At 48.3% G+C, this 14865-nt stretch overlaps 1 protein-coding gene and 1 long non-coding RNA gene across 2 annotated transcripts in view; one reads left to right on the top strand and one right to left on the bottom strand.

Annotated features, from left to right (window-relative positions):
* Dpysl5 (dihydropyrimidinase like 5) overlaps window positions 1-14865 on the bottom strand; it is an 86489-nt gene that overhangs the window by 56426 nt on the left and 15198 nt on the right. The gene's annotated exons all lie outside the window — the stretch shown is intronic.
* LOC127687520 (uncharacterized) lies at window positions 11657-12409 on the top strand. Its single transcript, XR_007978406.1, has 3 exons — window positions 11657-11737; window positions 11808-11879; window positions 12362-12409. It is a non-coding gene; the product is annotated as an uncharacterized LOC127687520 (long non-coding RNA).

The raw sequence follows: 14865 nt of genomic DNA, 5'->3' as shown, positions 1-14865 counted from the left end.
ATCGCTCCACAGCCTTGCCAGTCGGCGGCTGCTGCTGCGTGTGGAAGGGTTTGGGAATGGCGTCTGCACGGATGTGCCTGTCCTTTTTGAAGAGTCTCCAAAAGGGAAGGCAAATGTACCTGCTTCAGCACCATCCACACACCTGGATCGTGTGCCCTCTGCTCTGGTGGAGCCTGCGGGTCTAGGCTGCATTCTTCTCAGAACTGAAGCCTTAGAAGGGAACGTTAGCATTGATTTTACTGGATCGCCCAGTTTACTCCCCAGTCACTCACAACTGCATAGACAAGAGCCCATATCTGGCTCACAGGTTTATTACACACTGTAAAGGGCATACAGTGTGTCTTCCTCCCAAGCTTAGAACCCAGATCCCCAGGACTATCGATGGTACTCAGCTATGGAACCTCTAGGAAGTAATTAGGTTACAAGGTGCAACCTTTATGAATGGGATTAGGATCTTTATTAGAAGAAACAGGAGAGTCCCTCTCCTCCACATGAACATAAACAGCACAATGGCATTTGTCACCTAAAGCCAGAAATAGAGTCCCCATCAAATAGGGAATCAGTGGGTACCTTGACCTCAGCACTCCCAGGCTTCAGAACTGTCAAATCGCCAAATCTATGCTTTTATTCTTCTGACAGTTCGAACAGACTGGCATCACATGAGACAGAAATGAGCATTATAATTAAATCACTATTAAGGGACAAACTGGGCCTTGAAAGAAATGTCACCTCCTTTAGAAACTTCTGGCCCATACATTTAACAACAAAATTTTAATCAGACAGCTATTTGTCTGTTCAGGCAAAAGAATTCAGAATACACGTCTGTCTCCGGCAGAAATGATAAAAAATGTCACATAATTAAAGCCATTATCGAGAATAAAGCACGGTGCTCCGGAATTGCACTGATCATCAGCCGTGGGGTGACTTTCCCTCCAGTCTCTGAACTTCCATCAACAAAGGAGGACTCTTCAGGAGGGGCGGGGTAGTGTTCCCCTGCACATTGAGGTCTCTTAAAGAAGTCTAAAATTCATTCAGGAGCAGTGAGGCCTTCAACAGCAAGATGGTGCCTATCTTGATGTGCCAACATTTATCTACACAGCTTGCATCCCCAGATTTCCTGATTCTGTGGCTGAAGTCTGTATTTCCTTAGCCAGTCTAGGGTTAGCTCTAAGGGGAATGCCATCCTGGCTGGGATCAGGGCCTCCTGGGCGGGAGCCAACCCGGTGAGCAGGAAGGGAGGTCTTTCAGAGAAAGCCTCTTCAGGTTCAAAATAGCAACAATTACCGCTCTCCAGCAACAGTGTTGCTGAATAGCAGAAGCCCCACCGTGGGCGGCAGTTCCTAATGCAGAACTGGCACGGGTGCATCTTGCGGAAGAGAAGACAGTCAAGGTTAAGGCAGCATCTGCGAAATGCACACACCGTGGACTCCTCCACGCCGCAGTATTCTGCCAAGGAAATGCCAACCCCAAGCCTCCATTCTGGGATTGTCTGCTTCTGTCATCACCTTCTCCAGCTCCCTGTGCCTGTGGAGAGGTGCCAGACAAGGGGAGCCTGCACAGTCTGTCCCACACAGCTGCCGCACCCCTCCCACCTCTGCCCCACCCCACCCCCACCCCTTAGCAGCTCAGCTGGAGTCTGCACAGGCACATGGGTGCCATGGGCTCCTTCCTGCACCAGGGCCTCACCCTGAACTTGGCATTGGCTTTTTAAGACATTTAAGACATTCTTATTTTTAAGAGGCACTGGTTGGCTCACAATGCTCTTTTGTGATAGTCCCCACAAGTGTATGGTGGCTTCTTTTCCTCCCTCGGGAGCCCCGCCCATTCTGCAGGGTGTCTCTGAATTTTCCTTGATTTCTCACTGCTTTTCCTCAATTTCTCTGTTTTTTTCTGTGAAGATTATTAATAAAACCTACTTCTATTTGAGAGAGAGAGAGACAGAAAGAGAGAGAGAGAGAGAGAGAGAGAGAGAGAGAGAGAGAGAGAATGTGGATTTGTGGATTGTCATATAACTTGGCCCTGGGACAAGAAAAGAATGGGCAGTAAGTTCCCTTGGCACTGTTATCTGGGCGGCACCTCGAAGGGTGGATGAGGCTGGTGTGAGTCGAAGTTGACACTCTAGGCTGGCTGGGGAGGCACCATTTGTCACCTATCAAAAGGCAACACTCAGCAGTTGTTTCCGACTAAAATGAGCAGAAACCCTGCAGATATTTTCTTTTTGATGAGCACAAAAGAGTAACAGTGAAGTGGCATTTAGTACCTTCTCCACGGGAGAGCCATTCTCAGCGGGTGTGTGGGGGGGGTGTGTGGGGGTGTGGGGGGTGTGGGGGGTGATGAGGATATGGGAGGTTCCGGGGGTGGTGAGGATATGGAGGTGCGGTGCAGTGGTGGAGCTTACTAGGATGTGAGGCTCTTCGTTTGGTCCTGACACTGAAAATCACAAAAAAAAAAAAAAAACAAAAACAAAAACAAAAACGAGGGAGTGCAGGGAGGGCTGGGGAGAGAGAGGCACCCTGGAGCCTCTCGGGAACAGGCTCTTCTTTCGAGTTAAATACATAATAACAAATCAAACGTTCAACAGATCAAGAAATCCAGAGGGGAAGTTGGCAGCCAGTGGGAAAGGCTGAGTTTAAGTTGATAAATTTAAAATGGTCAGTTATTGTATACATATGGGCCTTTTGCCTGTTTGTCTATGTATCATGCGTATGACTGGTAACTAACAACACTAGAACAAGACACCAGGTCCCTGAGACTGGAGGTACAGATGGCCGTGAGCAGCCTCATGGGTGCTGGGAGTCGAACCTCTGGAAGAGCAGCCAGTGCTCCCAACAACTGAGCCACCTCTCCAGTCCCAATATTTTTGTAAGTAAATCGATTTCTAAATTTAAAAAGGAAAAAGAATAGCACTTAACTAATATAAAAATGGTAAAATTTTATAATCAATTCCTAAACATTTTAATCAACTCTTGAGTAGATTTTAAATGGTGTCTATGGGGTTGGAGGTATAGCTCAGTGGTAGAACATGCGTCTAGTGTGCGGGAAGCCCTGGCTTCAAGCTCTAGTGCCAAACTACAATCATGTAGAATAATATTTACAACATACTAGTAAAGCACACAGGCAATGGGAGGAGAGGCGCAGGCTCAGCACCGTCATCAAACGGGTCCTGGCATCTCCTCCGCAGGGTAGGCATTCCTTAGTGACCGGTGGCAGCCAGGTGATCAGTAAAGGGAAAAAGAGCCCCACCCCTATGACCTGTTTTGACTGATAGTCCACAAACAAACCTTACCTACCCCGGACTGAGTTCTTGGCCAACCCTGGTCCAATTTTTTTTTTTTTTAATAAGCAGGAATCTACAAAGCTACTGTGTGCCAATGAGAGCTCATGTTCTTATCATAAAGGTACCTACCAGGCCCTTCTGACCTGTGCCACAGGCTGGTCCACTTTTCTCAGATACCCGGACTTTCCCAGGACACCCAGGCCAGTGTGACTGCCCAGGACAGTTGGCTTGTGTGACAGGCCTGATCTGGGTCATCTGGGAGGTTCATGAAAAATGTTTTGAGGGATCCTTCAAGCAAAACCTCACCATGGGAAAGGAGCTGGGAGGATCAATAAAGGGGCAGCTCTTCTGAGACGCAGTCACCTCCATAATTATCTGGGGACCTGGACACTGGAGATCTGGTCAGGAAAAATCCAGATAGGCAGAAGAGGGTAACCTGGACATGTCAACTAGAAGGAAATTGTGACAAATTTGATATCCAACATGTGACACTTGGACCCTTTGCAGCCACAAACGTATTTACTGTCCAGACTGGCTAATAAAGAACCCCCTTGATTTCCCCTCAGGGGGCCCATTTCATTAACCCGGAGGCCAGGCAGCATCGGCCTACAGATGGTGTGCTATCGTTTAGAGCAAGGGCTGACACACGGCTTGGAGCTGGGCATGACAAAGCATCTATCTACATCTGCAGCACTGCCCTCCTGTGTCACTGTGCTACAAAGAAGGTGGGCAAATCCCAAGGTGACTGGAATTAGAGCCAGGCCCCCAAGGGGCTCTTCAGAAAGAGACCCTGCTCCTAGGGCGTCCATATGATGTCTGGACCAGGTATTTTGTTCCTGAAAAAGTTTAAAAACTAACTCAGGGCAAGGGAGCTGCTACAAACCTCACCCAAGAGCAGCTGCCTCCTCTCCCTCAGGCCAGAGGAGAGATGAAACACAAGTCACTCAGGAAGGCCAGCTGTGAACCCAAGGGCACTGAGTCCTTACCAGGCTAAAATCAAGTAAGAGGTTTTAATCCCCCAGGATTGGCCTGGCTCAGCGAGGCGGGCCCTAACGAGCTAGCAGCAGCAGTGCACTGCTGAGGACAGGAGCTACATTCCCAAGGATTAGCTGTAAGCTGGTGAGAAGAGGTGGGATCACAGAGCACTTGTCCAGCAAAGTTAGCTGTAAGGCATAGGAAAGAAACTGGCAGCTGTCAGAAGCCAGAGTTCAAGACACTGACACTTGGGTTCTCTCTCTCTCTCTCTCTCTCTCTCTCTCTCTCTCTCTCTCTCTCTCTCTCTGTGTGTGTGTGTGTGTGTGTGTGTGTGTGTGTGTGTGTGAGTGAGTGTTTGTGCGAGAGCGCTCGCATGTAGGGTGGGACAGCCTGGGACAGCTCAACCTCACTGTGTGTCGCCGATGCCCCTGGGTACCTTGTACATCCTGGGTACACATGCCCTGCACATGTAGGCAGACCCTGGCTTTCTAAGTATTCTCAAGAAATGCAACTGTGTTGAAACTTCCTGATCCCCAAGCCTGGTCCCCCAGGCCCCAGAGAAGGGCTGATAGAAGTGTGTAAACACGGGGGACAAGGACAGTCGCCCCCTGCCTGAGACTTTAACTGAAGAACCCCTAACACCAGGGACCAGCAGTCACTGCCACCCCACGAGCCCCTCCACACTTTCTGGCAGATTCTTTAGCTCTGCTGAGCTCCCTAGGGCCCCAGACAGCTGTCTCCAGACCCCAGAAAGAATTTCAGCAGCACCCTCTGAAGGAAGCAGCTGCCGCTCAAAGCCCCCCACTCCCCGCCCCAGAATGGCTGTTTCTTAGAACACCAGCCACAGCGTGGAGGGACAGATGCCCCAAGCCAGGAGGAAACGGGCAAAGACTCTTCTCAAGTTGAGACCTAGTCATAAGTAGGAAGAACAACAAACAACAAAACAACAACAAACAGGTTTGGAGAGATGGCAAAGCAGTGGCCACTTTTCCAGAGGACCCAGGTTCAACTGCCAGCACCCACAGGGCGGCTCACAACTGTTTGTAACTCCAGTCCTGAGGATCTGGCACGCTCTCACAGACATACCTGCAGGCAATACACTAACGGATGGATACGTATATATGTATGTATGTACACACACTATATATAAATCTATATGTGTGTGTATATGTGTGTGTGTGTGTGTGTGTGTGTGTGTTTTCCAGGCTACTTTATAGAAATCTAGATTTAGACTGAAATGGAATATGAAAAGGAATTGCATTTTTTCTCATTTAGGCTGAAAATTAGCATGAATGAATTGTAGCCATATACAATACCTGCAAACACTAACAGAGAGACAAGCTAGACATGAACACGTGAATACAGTGTGAATTCATTAATATAATGATCGAACCAGGCAAAAGTGAACTAGAGAGGTTAGGCATATTGTGGTGAGATGTGAAGAAAAATCGAGGCACAATGACCAGTGAGGTCAGGATAGTGGTTGTTTCTGTCGAGTGGGAGAGCGGACGGTGGAGGTCTCCTCCAGACCTCCTGCACCATAATACCTAGGTGTGAGTGACGCAGACACCAGCTTCGGATTAATCATTAAGTTGCATATGTATTTTCTGACTTCTTATATCTAATTCATTAAACACTGAACAATTAAAACAAACGGAAATCAGGATGGCTCCCGCCTTAGATGGATGTTAAACCGGAAGCGGGTAAAGAAGTCAAGGTCCCAGAGGGTATGCGAGGGGGCAACAGAGTGGGTTTCAGCGTGAGGTAGAGCCAGGAGCATCAGATTGGATTTCACCCCTCTGGGCGTGAGGCTGCGGCTGTCCAGCGACATCAACACTATCCATGCATCCTAACTTCCGAGCCCCTTTGCACGTCAGCCTCAATTACTCTTACAGGGTAACCGGCGTGACTCTCGCTATGGCTGAGGAGAGATGAGTAAAGTCCTAGTGACCGGGCTGCAGCCCCTAGATGGTTGAGCCTTACTGAATTCCCTTTATCCTTCTGAGAGAAATGAAGTTGCTGACTCCACGCTGGCTGATGGACAGACAAGCTGGTGTGGCGGCGTTCTGCATGTTGGCCGTAAGAACAGCCAACAGAGCCGGGCACAGTGGTGGCGCACGCCTTTAATCACGGCACTTGGGAGGCAGAGGGAGATTTCTGGGTTCGAGGCCAGACTGGTCTACAGAGTGAGTTCCAGGACAGCCAGGGCTACACAGAGAAACCCTGTCTCGAAAAACCAAAAACAAAACAAAAACCAGCCAACAGAAATGGACAAGAAGGTCTCTCACTGAGAGTCCCGTGGGCCAGTGGTTGGGCAAGGACTTGGGCAAGGATCACAGCACGCACTCTCTCATTTTCTGAAGAAGCAGGTGTGAGCTAGGGTGGCAAGAACGTTCATAGCCTTAGGGCTAAGAGGAGGAAAAGGGATGAGGGCCCTGCTTAGAGACATGGAGTAAAGTCTGGGAGTTCAGAGCCATCAGTAGAGACTCTGAGAGACCACGGCTCACAGGATGTCAGCTGCAGCCAGCACAGAAGTCAGTATATGGTCACAGATAAAATCTTTGCCTCTTTAGCTGTTTCCATGTCTACAGCAGTCAGGCCCGGGGGTGCACTGACTTCATTAAGTGTCCCACAGAATAGAAAATGGAGCAGCAGAGCTAGGAAGGAATCAAAAGTTTTTTAGGGAAAAAATTGACAGGGACTGTCTGCAGTCATGGTCTGTCTCAAAAATGAAACACGTACAATTTTTTAAACTACTTTTTTTTTTTAAAAAGCTGCATTTTACTTTCTTTCTTGAAATCCCTTAGATCAGTCAGGAGACGGCCACTAACCCATGAGGGTAAGGAGGTGACAGAGAACAGAGAGCTAGCCCCTTTAGCATCTCAGGGAACCTGCCACACGCCTGGCCTTGGATGTATGCTAATTTCACTTGACAGATAATGCGGTGGTAATGACCAGGCAAGGTCACATGATCTGTGGGAAGGGGCAAGTAGAGGAGGGATTCTAAACAATTATATAAGAATCAGAGATCTGGGCGGTGCTAATGGGCTAATTCGTTGATCCTCTTTCCTGTGGAATGTTTAGGGGATACCTCAAGCCCAGCGTGGCGCTCAAAGATTTTTTAACTCAATTCTGTCTACTAAATTCGTGTGTCTGTCTCATCTGGCCCGTGATGCCCAGGCCCCGCCCCTAATGCTTCTCTCATCTGGCCCGGGTGCCCAGGCCCCGCCCCTAATGCTTCTCTCATCTGGCCCGTGATGCCCAGGCCCCGCCCCTAATGCTTCCCGAACACTGACACTACTCTTACATATTCACACCCTAATTGATGCCTGGCTGTCTACACTGCTCTATTACTGAGCCTGCTAAACTGCAATCCAGATTACAGAGGCGGGGTGTTTAATGGGAAACACCCCCACCCCCACCCCAACCTGACCCGACCCTCCTCACCCTCTGTATGTGGGCACCTGGTCCCTGGTATCCAGGCGCCATCTTGGGAAGTTGTGGAACCTTTAGGAGGTGGAAATTCTAGAGAACTTGGTCCCTGTGAGATGGGCCTTGAAGGTGACAGCCAGCGGTCCTGCCTGAGCATTGGCTTCCTGATATGTGAGTAGAGAGCGTGGAGCCTCGTGTTCCAGTGTCACACACTCCACCACGCCCTTCCTCTCATGCCAGACCATGTGTGAGCCCAAATACACTTTCCTTTTCCTTGCTTCTTTTTGGTATTTTTATCAGAGTAGAACAAAAAGCAACACACGAGGTGACTGCGTACCATATGATGTCACCGTACAAGGTGACAGCACTAGCAGTCAGAAGTTTAAGCACAATCAGACATTTCCTATTGAGATGGGAGCCAGACCAGCCATGCCAGCACTGAGAAAGGTGGGCACACACTTCGCTCTGACTGGCAGGGAGGACCCCTCTCTCAGAAATGCTTCTGAGTTAAAACTTGGTGGTTGTTTAGCTTCCCAGATTGTGGGAGAAATAAGGCAAGGGAATTCCAGACAGGAGCCCTTGAGGCCATTTGGCTCCATGCTGTCAACAGCTGGTGCACGTCATGTATGGGAATGTAAAGGGCGGGGCCACATCCCCCCTCTGAGGCTTGAGACATGGCTTGAGAGTGTGGTCAAGACTCTGAGAGCACCAGGAAGGTTTGCCAATTGATGTCTTGAGCAAAGCAGTGACATCATTATATTTATGTTGTACATAAGAAAAATAAAGTGGACCAGTAGGAAACCATAGAGTGTATTATTTATCAACTTAATTGAGATTTTTCACTGCATAACCTAAAAACAGAAAAATAAGATTGGTTTAGCGACGACTGTATGATACTGGGAAACTGTAATACTGCAAAAGATACAGCAAATTGCTTTCCATAAAAATAAATCAAAACCAGCCCTGACATGTTCCTAACATGTAATCAAGGACGAACATTTGCACGTTATAGGACTGCTTGTAAATCTTCGGAGAGACAGAAATGCTCCAGTAGAGAAAGTCGGTGAGGAATAGGAGCAGCCTAGCTATGGAGAGGATGCATATGGCCAGCAAGAAAAAGAAAAGACGTTCACCTTTATTAATATTCAAAGACATGCAAATCAAGATGAGCTTCCATTTTACACCTGTCATGATGGCACAGAGGAAAAGGAACAATGCCCAGAGTGTGTGAGAAAAGCAAGCTCTACAACAGGCACGGGACACACGCCCAAAATCCCAGCACTCGGGTGGCAGAGAGAGTGGATCATGAGTTTGAGGTCAGTCAGTACTTCACAGCAAGTTCACACACACAGAGAGAGAGAGGCACACATATATGCACACACATGCACACGTATGTGCAAACAAATGCATGTGTACACATACACACATGCATGAACATGTGCACACACACATTTAAATGCACACACATATAACATGAAATGGAAAGATGAGCAAGGGGGAGTAATAGGGGAAATTATGAACAAAGAAAAAAATGATATGTAAGTATGGACATGCCAGAATGAAAACATTATTTTGAATGCTAACTAAAACACCTTAATTTTAAAAATAAAGACTGAGAACTGGGGATGTCGTCCACTGGATAGAGTGCATGCAGAAAGCCTTGGGTTTGACCCTCAGAATTGCACAAAACTAGGCACAGCAGCACATGCTTATAATACCAATGCTCAGGGGAAGTGAGGGCAAGAGAGTCAGAAGTTCAAGGCCATCCTAGGCGACATAGTGAGCTTGAGGACAGCTGAGGGTGACACGGGACTCTCTCAAAATAATTCTTAAAAATTGTATATATATATATATATATATATACACATAGCAAATTATATAAAATTATATATATGGGGAGGCGTTGTTGCAGTAGACACAGCCTGGCTTCACTATTTGGTTTTGCAGGCATTCTTACAATAACATGGTTGTGACATCAGCAACAGCTTTGGCTGGGATACAGTAGTACAAAAACACAGGGGGCAGAAGTTTGTGCGGGGGCAGGCAAGTTCCCGGAAAGCTACCCATTGCGTCTTGCACTCTTATTTAACAATGAACTTGTATATCAAATGGCCTATTGCAGTAGTTCTCGACCTGTGGGTCTGGACCACCAGAAAACACGTATTTCTGATGGTCTTCGAGCTGAGACACCACCCGGTAGCAAAATTACAGTTATGAAGGAGCAACAAACAAAATACTTCTATGGTTGGGGGGTCACCATAACATGAGGAGCTGCATTACAGCACTGGGATGGTTGAGAGCCACTGGCCAGCCGCAAATGTCCACTTTGGTATCTTGCTGGTCCCCATAAGCAGCATGCTCTTCCTCCACATGACTCTAGTTCCCGGGTCCCCAGCTTTAGTGAAAGTCACCCTCACCCTGCCTGGCCCTGGGACCAAGCCAGAAGCAACGAAAACAAGCCAGATCTTCAACGAAAGAGTAAATGAAAGGGCCATCCCTGCAAGCAATAGCAAATGGCCCCCTTTCTCCACTGTGCTTCTTGAAACCCAGCACAAGTGGCATCTTCCTCCAAGGCTGCAAAACAGGTACGGAACCCGCCCAGGGAGCCAGCCTGCCTGGCTGCTGCTTTCCGTGGACAAATGGGGGAAGAGGTAAGTAACAGAATGAAGTTCCAAGGCTTTTTCTCATGTTGGAGCCTGAAAGGGAAAGCCACCTCACAGCGTTCCGGAGCCTTCCCTTCCAGACAAGTGCAGGGTTATGAAGATGTGTTGAGTGTGAACATGCTACATCACACGAGATGAATGCATTGTACCTTGAAAGCCAGTACAACGTGGGGTAGAGGTGGCTGTCTGCAGGTGTAATTCACCCAGACCAAACACCAGCGCTTCCTCTCCTTCACAGTTCCTGCCGGGAGAGAGGTAGTGCTGAACCAATGGTCAGACACTCCGATTCTTCCTTATCACTAAGTGTTTATCCCCCTTGGCCTCCCAGAAGAGTGGGCCAGTCTTCTCGGTGCCTGGTCCCTGGCAGCTGCTTTCTGACCCCCAGCCCTACCCCCAGGACAGCCTGGACTGAGGCTAAGGACAAGTTTAGAATCCAACACACTGAGAGTCCCAACTGGGACACCTGCTGCTAGACAAGTCCTGATGTACTGCTTCAATTCTTGTCCTGACCCCTAGTCGTGTGCTGATTTCCTGGCCCTGGGTCTGGTTGTACATTGGCTCCTAGTGTCTTATTTCCTGTGAGGTGGCATGCACTACTTGGTTGGCACCATTCCCTCCTGTGGGGAGATGAAGCCTGCCTGTCTGTCTGTCTGGGGAACTTCTGTTGGCTTTCTTTCCTGACTCAGCTGCTTGCCTCCCTCCCTCCCTGCACCTAAGCAACCATCACTGCTCTTAACACCACTCTGATGACACACCTGCTTTCATACCACATGCCTACCTGGGCTATCTACCAGCTGTCTCCCCCCCCAACCCCACCCCCGTCTCCCTCCCATCACAGGTGCTCATATCAGCTGTTCCTCCTTCCATCACAGGTGCTCTTCCCAGCTGTCCCCCCCCATCATCACAGGTGCTCTTCCCAGCTGTCCCCCCCCCATCATCACAGGTGCTCTTCCCAGCTATCCCCCTCCCATCAACACAGGTGCTCTTCCCAGCTGTCCTCCCCCATCATCACAGGTGCTCTTCCCAGCTGTCCTCCTCCCATCATCACAGGTGCTCTTCTCAGCTATCCCCCTCCCATCACAGGTGCTCTTCCCAGCTGCCCCCCCCCATCATCACAGGTGCTCTTCCCAGCTGTCCCCCCATCATCACAGGTGCTCTTCCCAGCTGTCCCCCCATCATCACAGGTGCTCTTCCCAGCTGTCCCCCCATCATCACAGGTGCTCTTCCCAGCTGTCCCCCCCCATCATCACAGGTGCTCTTCCCAGCTGTCCCCCCATCATCACAGGTGCTCTTCCCAGCTGTCCCCCCATCATCACAGGTGCTCTTCCCAGCTGTCCTCCTCCCATCATCACAGGTGCTCTTCCCAGCTGTCCTCCTCCCATCATCACAGGTGCTCTTCTCAGCTGTCCTCCTCCCATCATCACAGGTGCTCTTCCCAGCTGCCCCCCTCTTTATCACAGGTGCTCTTCCCAGCTGTCCTCCTCCCATCATCACAGGTGCTCTTCCCAGCTGTCCTCCTCCCATCATCACAGGTGCTCTTCCCAGCTGTCCCCCCATCATCACAGATGCTCTTTCCAGCTGTCCTCCTCCCATCATCACAGGTGCTCTTCCCAGCTGTCCCCCCATCATCACAGGTGCTCTTCCCAGCTGTCCTCCCCCCATCATCACAGGTGCTCTTCCCAGCTGTCCTCCCCCCATCATCACAGGTACTCATCTCAGCTGTCCTCCTCCCATCATCACAAGTGCTCATCTCAGCTGTCCTCCTCCCATCACAGGAGCTCTTCCCAGCTGTCCTCCTCCCATCACAGGAGCTCTTCCCAGCTGTCTTCCTCCCATCATCACAAGTGCTCATCTCAGCTGTTCTCCCCCATGATCACAGGTGCTCTTCCCAGCTGTCCTCCCTCCATCATCACAGGTGCTCTTCCCAGCTGTCCTCCTCCCATCACAGGTGCTCTTCCCAGCTGTCCCCCCATCATCACAGGTGCTCTTCCCAGCTGTCTCCCCATCATCACAGGTGCTCTTCCCAGCTGTCCTCCTCCCATCATCACAGGTGCTCTTCCCAGATGTCCTCCTCCCATTACAGGTGCTCTTCCCAGCTGTCCCCCCATCATCATAGGTGCTCTTCCCAGCTGCCCCCCCCATCATCAAGGTGCTCTTCCCAGCTGTCCTCCTCCCATTACAGGTGCTCTTCCCAGGAGAGGATGCTGTTCCAGTGTTTGTCACCTGTTATTCCTTTACCCCAGGCCATCTATTCCAAGCCTGGCTTGTCCCAGATGGCCTTATTCTGTTGAGGTAATCTATTGTTCTATTGCCACTCTGAAAGCTGACAGAATGAAATCTGTTTCAACATTAAAATGTGCTCATCTCATTTAGAAAACATTTGAAAAGAGACACATTTAACAGGACATATGTAAAACCTATATAATGAAAAGTTACAGTATTTGAACTTGAGATTCAAGAACAATGAAATGGGAGGCAGAGGCAGGCGATTTCTGAGTTCAAGGCCCCAGCCTGGTCTACAGAGTGAGTTCCAGGACAGCCAGAACTATACCGAGAAACCCTGTCTCGAAAAAAACCATAAGAAAAAAAAAAAAGAAAAGAAAGAAAGAAAAACCGAAATGGAACACAGTGCTTTCAGGGATTTAAAGACTTTCAAGCGAGGAGCAGTTCTCCCCGGTGTATCACGAGATCTACCCCAGTGCAATCAAAGTCCCAGTGGCCACTTGTGAGTGGTGATAAACTAACTAGGCAGGCATGCTAGTTTCAAGACTCACTAGAAAGCTACAGGGCCACTATTCAGCCATTAGAAACAATGAATTCATGAAATTCTTAGGCAAATGGATGGAGCTAGAGAACATCATACTAAGTGAGGTAACCCAGTCTCAAAAGATGAATCATGGTATGCACTCACTAATAAGTGGATATTAACCTAGAAAACTGGAATACCCAAAACATAATCCACACATCAAATGTGGTACAAGAAGAACGGAGGAGTGGCCCCTGGTTCTGGAAAGACTCAGTGAAGCAGTATTCGGCAAAACCAGAACGGGGAAGTGGGAAGGGGTGGGTGGGAGGACAGGGGAAGAGAAGGGGGCTTACGGGACTTTCGGAGAGTGGGGGGCTAGAAAAGGGGAAATCATTTGAAATGTAAATAAAAAAAAGTTAAAAAAAAAATTAAAAAAAAAAAAAAAAAAGCTACAGGGCCAGACAGTGTGGTGCTGGTGTGAGAGCCAACAAACGTGGCAATATACAGAAGAAAGCCCAGGAAGAGAGCCTCCTGTGGAGGGCTGATCGACAACGCTGCGGTCCTAAAGGAATAAATGCAGTCCTAGCAAACAGGGGGCATTAACCTGTCAAAAGATTATACGCTGTGCTCTCCTCGGGTCTGTTCCTCAAAACAAGGAAAGTTCGTGATTATGGAACACCATTCTTCACATCAACAAATCCGCCCCAAAAGACAAGTAGTCAAAATAATAAATTCTGAAAAGATTTGTTTGTTTGTTTTTTTGGATTTGTTTTTTTTTTTTTTTCCGAGACAGGGTTTCTCTGTGTAGCCCTGGCTGTCCTGGAACTCACTCTGTAGACCAGGCTGGCCTCGAACTCAGAAATCCGCCTGCCTCTGCCTCCCAGAGTGTTGGGATTACAGGCGTGTGCCACCACCGCCCGGCAAATTCTGAAAAGATTTCTAAAAGGCCACCTCAAGTAAAAATTCTAAGTATGGAACAGAATTATTCAAGTGGAAGTGGAAAGGCCTTCAAGGGAAAAAAGAAATATATTTATATATATAAAACCTCCTCAAAACATGGAAAAGAAATATTATAGGGAAATATTCTAGAGCATATTTAAGATGGGAGACTGTTAAAGATGACGACCACAGTAGATACTGAAAGTTCACTGTGTCAGGTGTCTGTAGTCAGAGTGGAGAGCAGGGTGTTTGGCTAATGCTCTCTGACAGAAGTGATGCTTCACTCAATGAGGAAAATGATATACACAATCAACAGAGGCATGACTAGCTATTCTTCGAGAAGGATATTAAATTTGTACCCCACCTTATATTATACACTGAGTCTGTGAACTATCTGGAACTCATCTGAGTGTAAAACACAAAACACTAAAAATACTAGAATACAAACAATCATAAAACAACTCGCCTGACCAAAGAGCAGGGGACACTTTTTAACTGGATCTGGAAATCTAAGCCATCAAGGGCAGGACAGCCTTCTGAGACTGCACACTTTTTTTTTTTAACTTGGTAACGTAAAAGATACCTGTGAATGTTAGAGTGTTAGTGTTAACTGTCAATTTGACAGTCTAGAGCAGTGGCTCTCAACCTTCCTAATGCTGCAGCCCTTTAATAAAGCTCCTCATGGTGTAGTGACCTACAACCGTAAAATTATTTCATTGCTACTTCATAACTGCAATTTTGCTATTGTTCTGAATCGTAATGTAAATATCTGATATGCAGAGGATTATCTGATATGTGACCCCTGTGGGGGTGGAGACCCACAGGTTAAGAAC

Source organism: Apodemus sylvaticus, chromosome 6 (genome assembly GCF_947179515.1).
Source record: "Apodemus sylvaticus chromosome 6, mApoSyl1.1, whole genome shotgun sequence".
NCBI classification, from domain to species: Eukaryota; Metazoa; Chordata; class Mammalia; order Rodentia; family Muridae; genus Apodemus; species Apodemus sylvaticus.
Note: the sequence above shows the minus strand (reverse complement) of the source record. Positions and strands in the feature narration are given on the sequence as shown.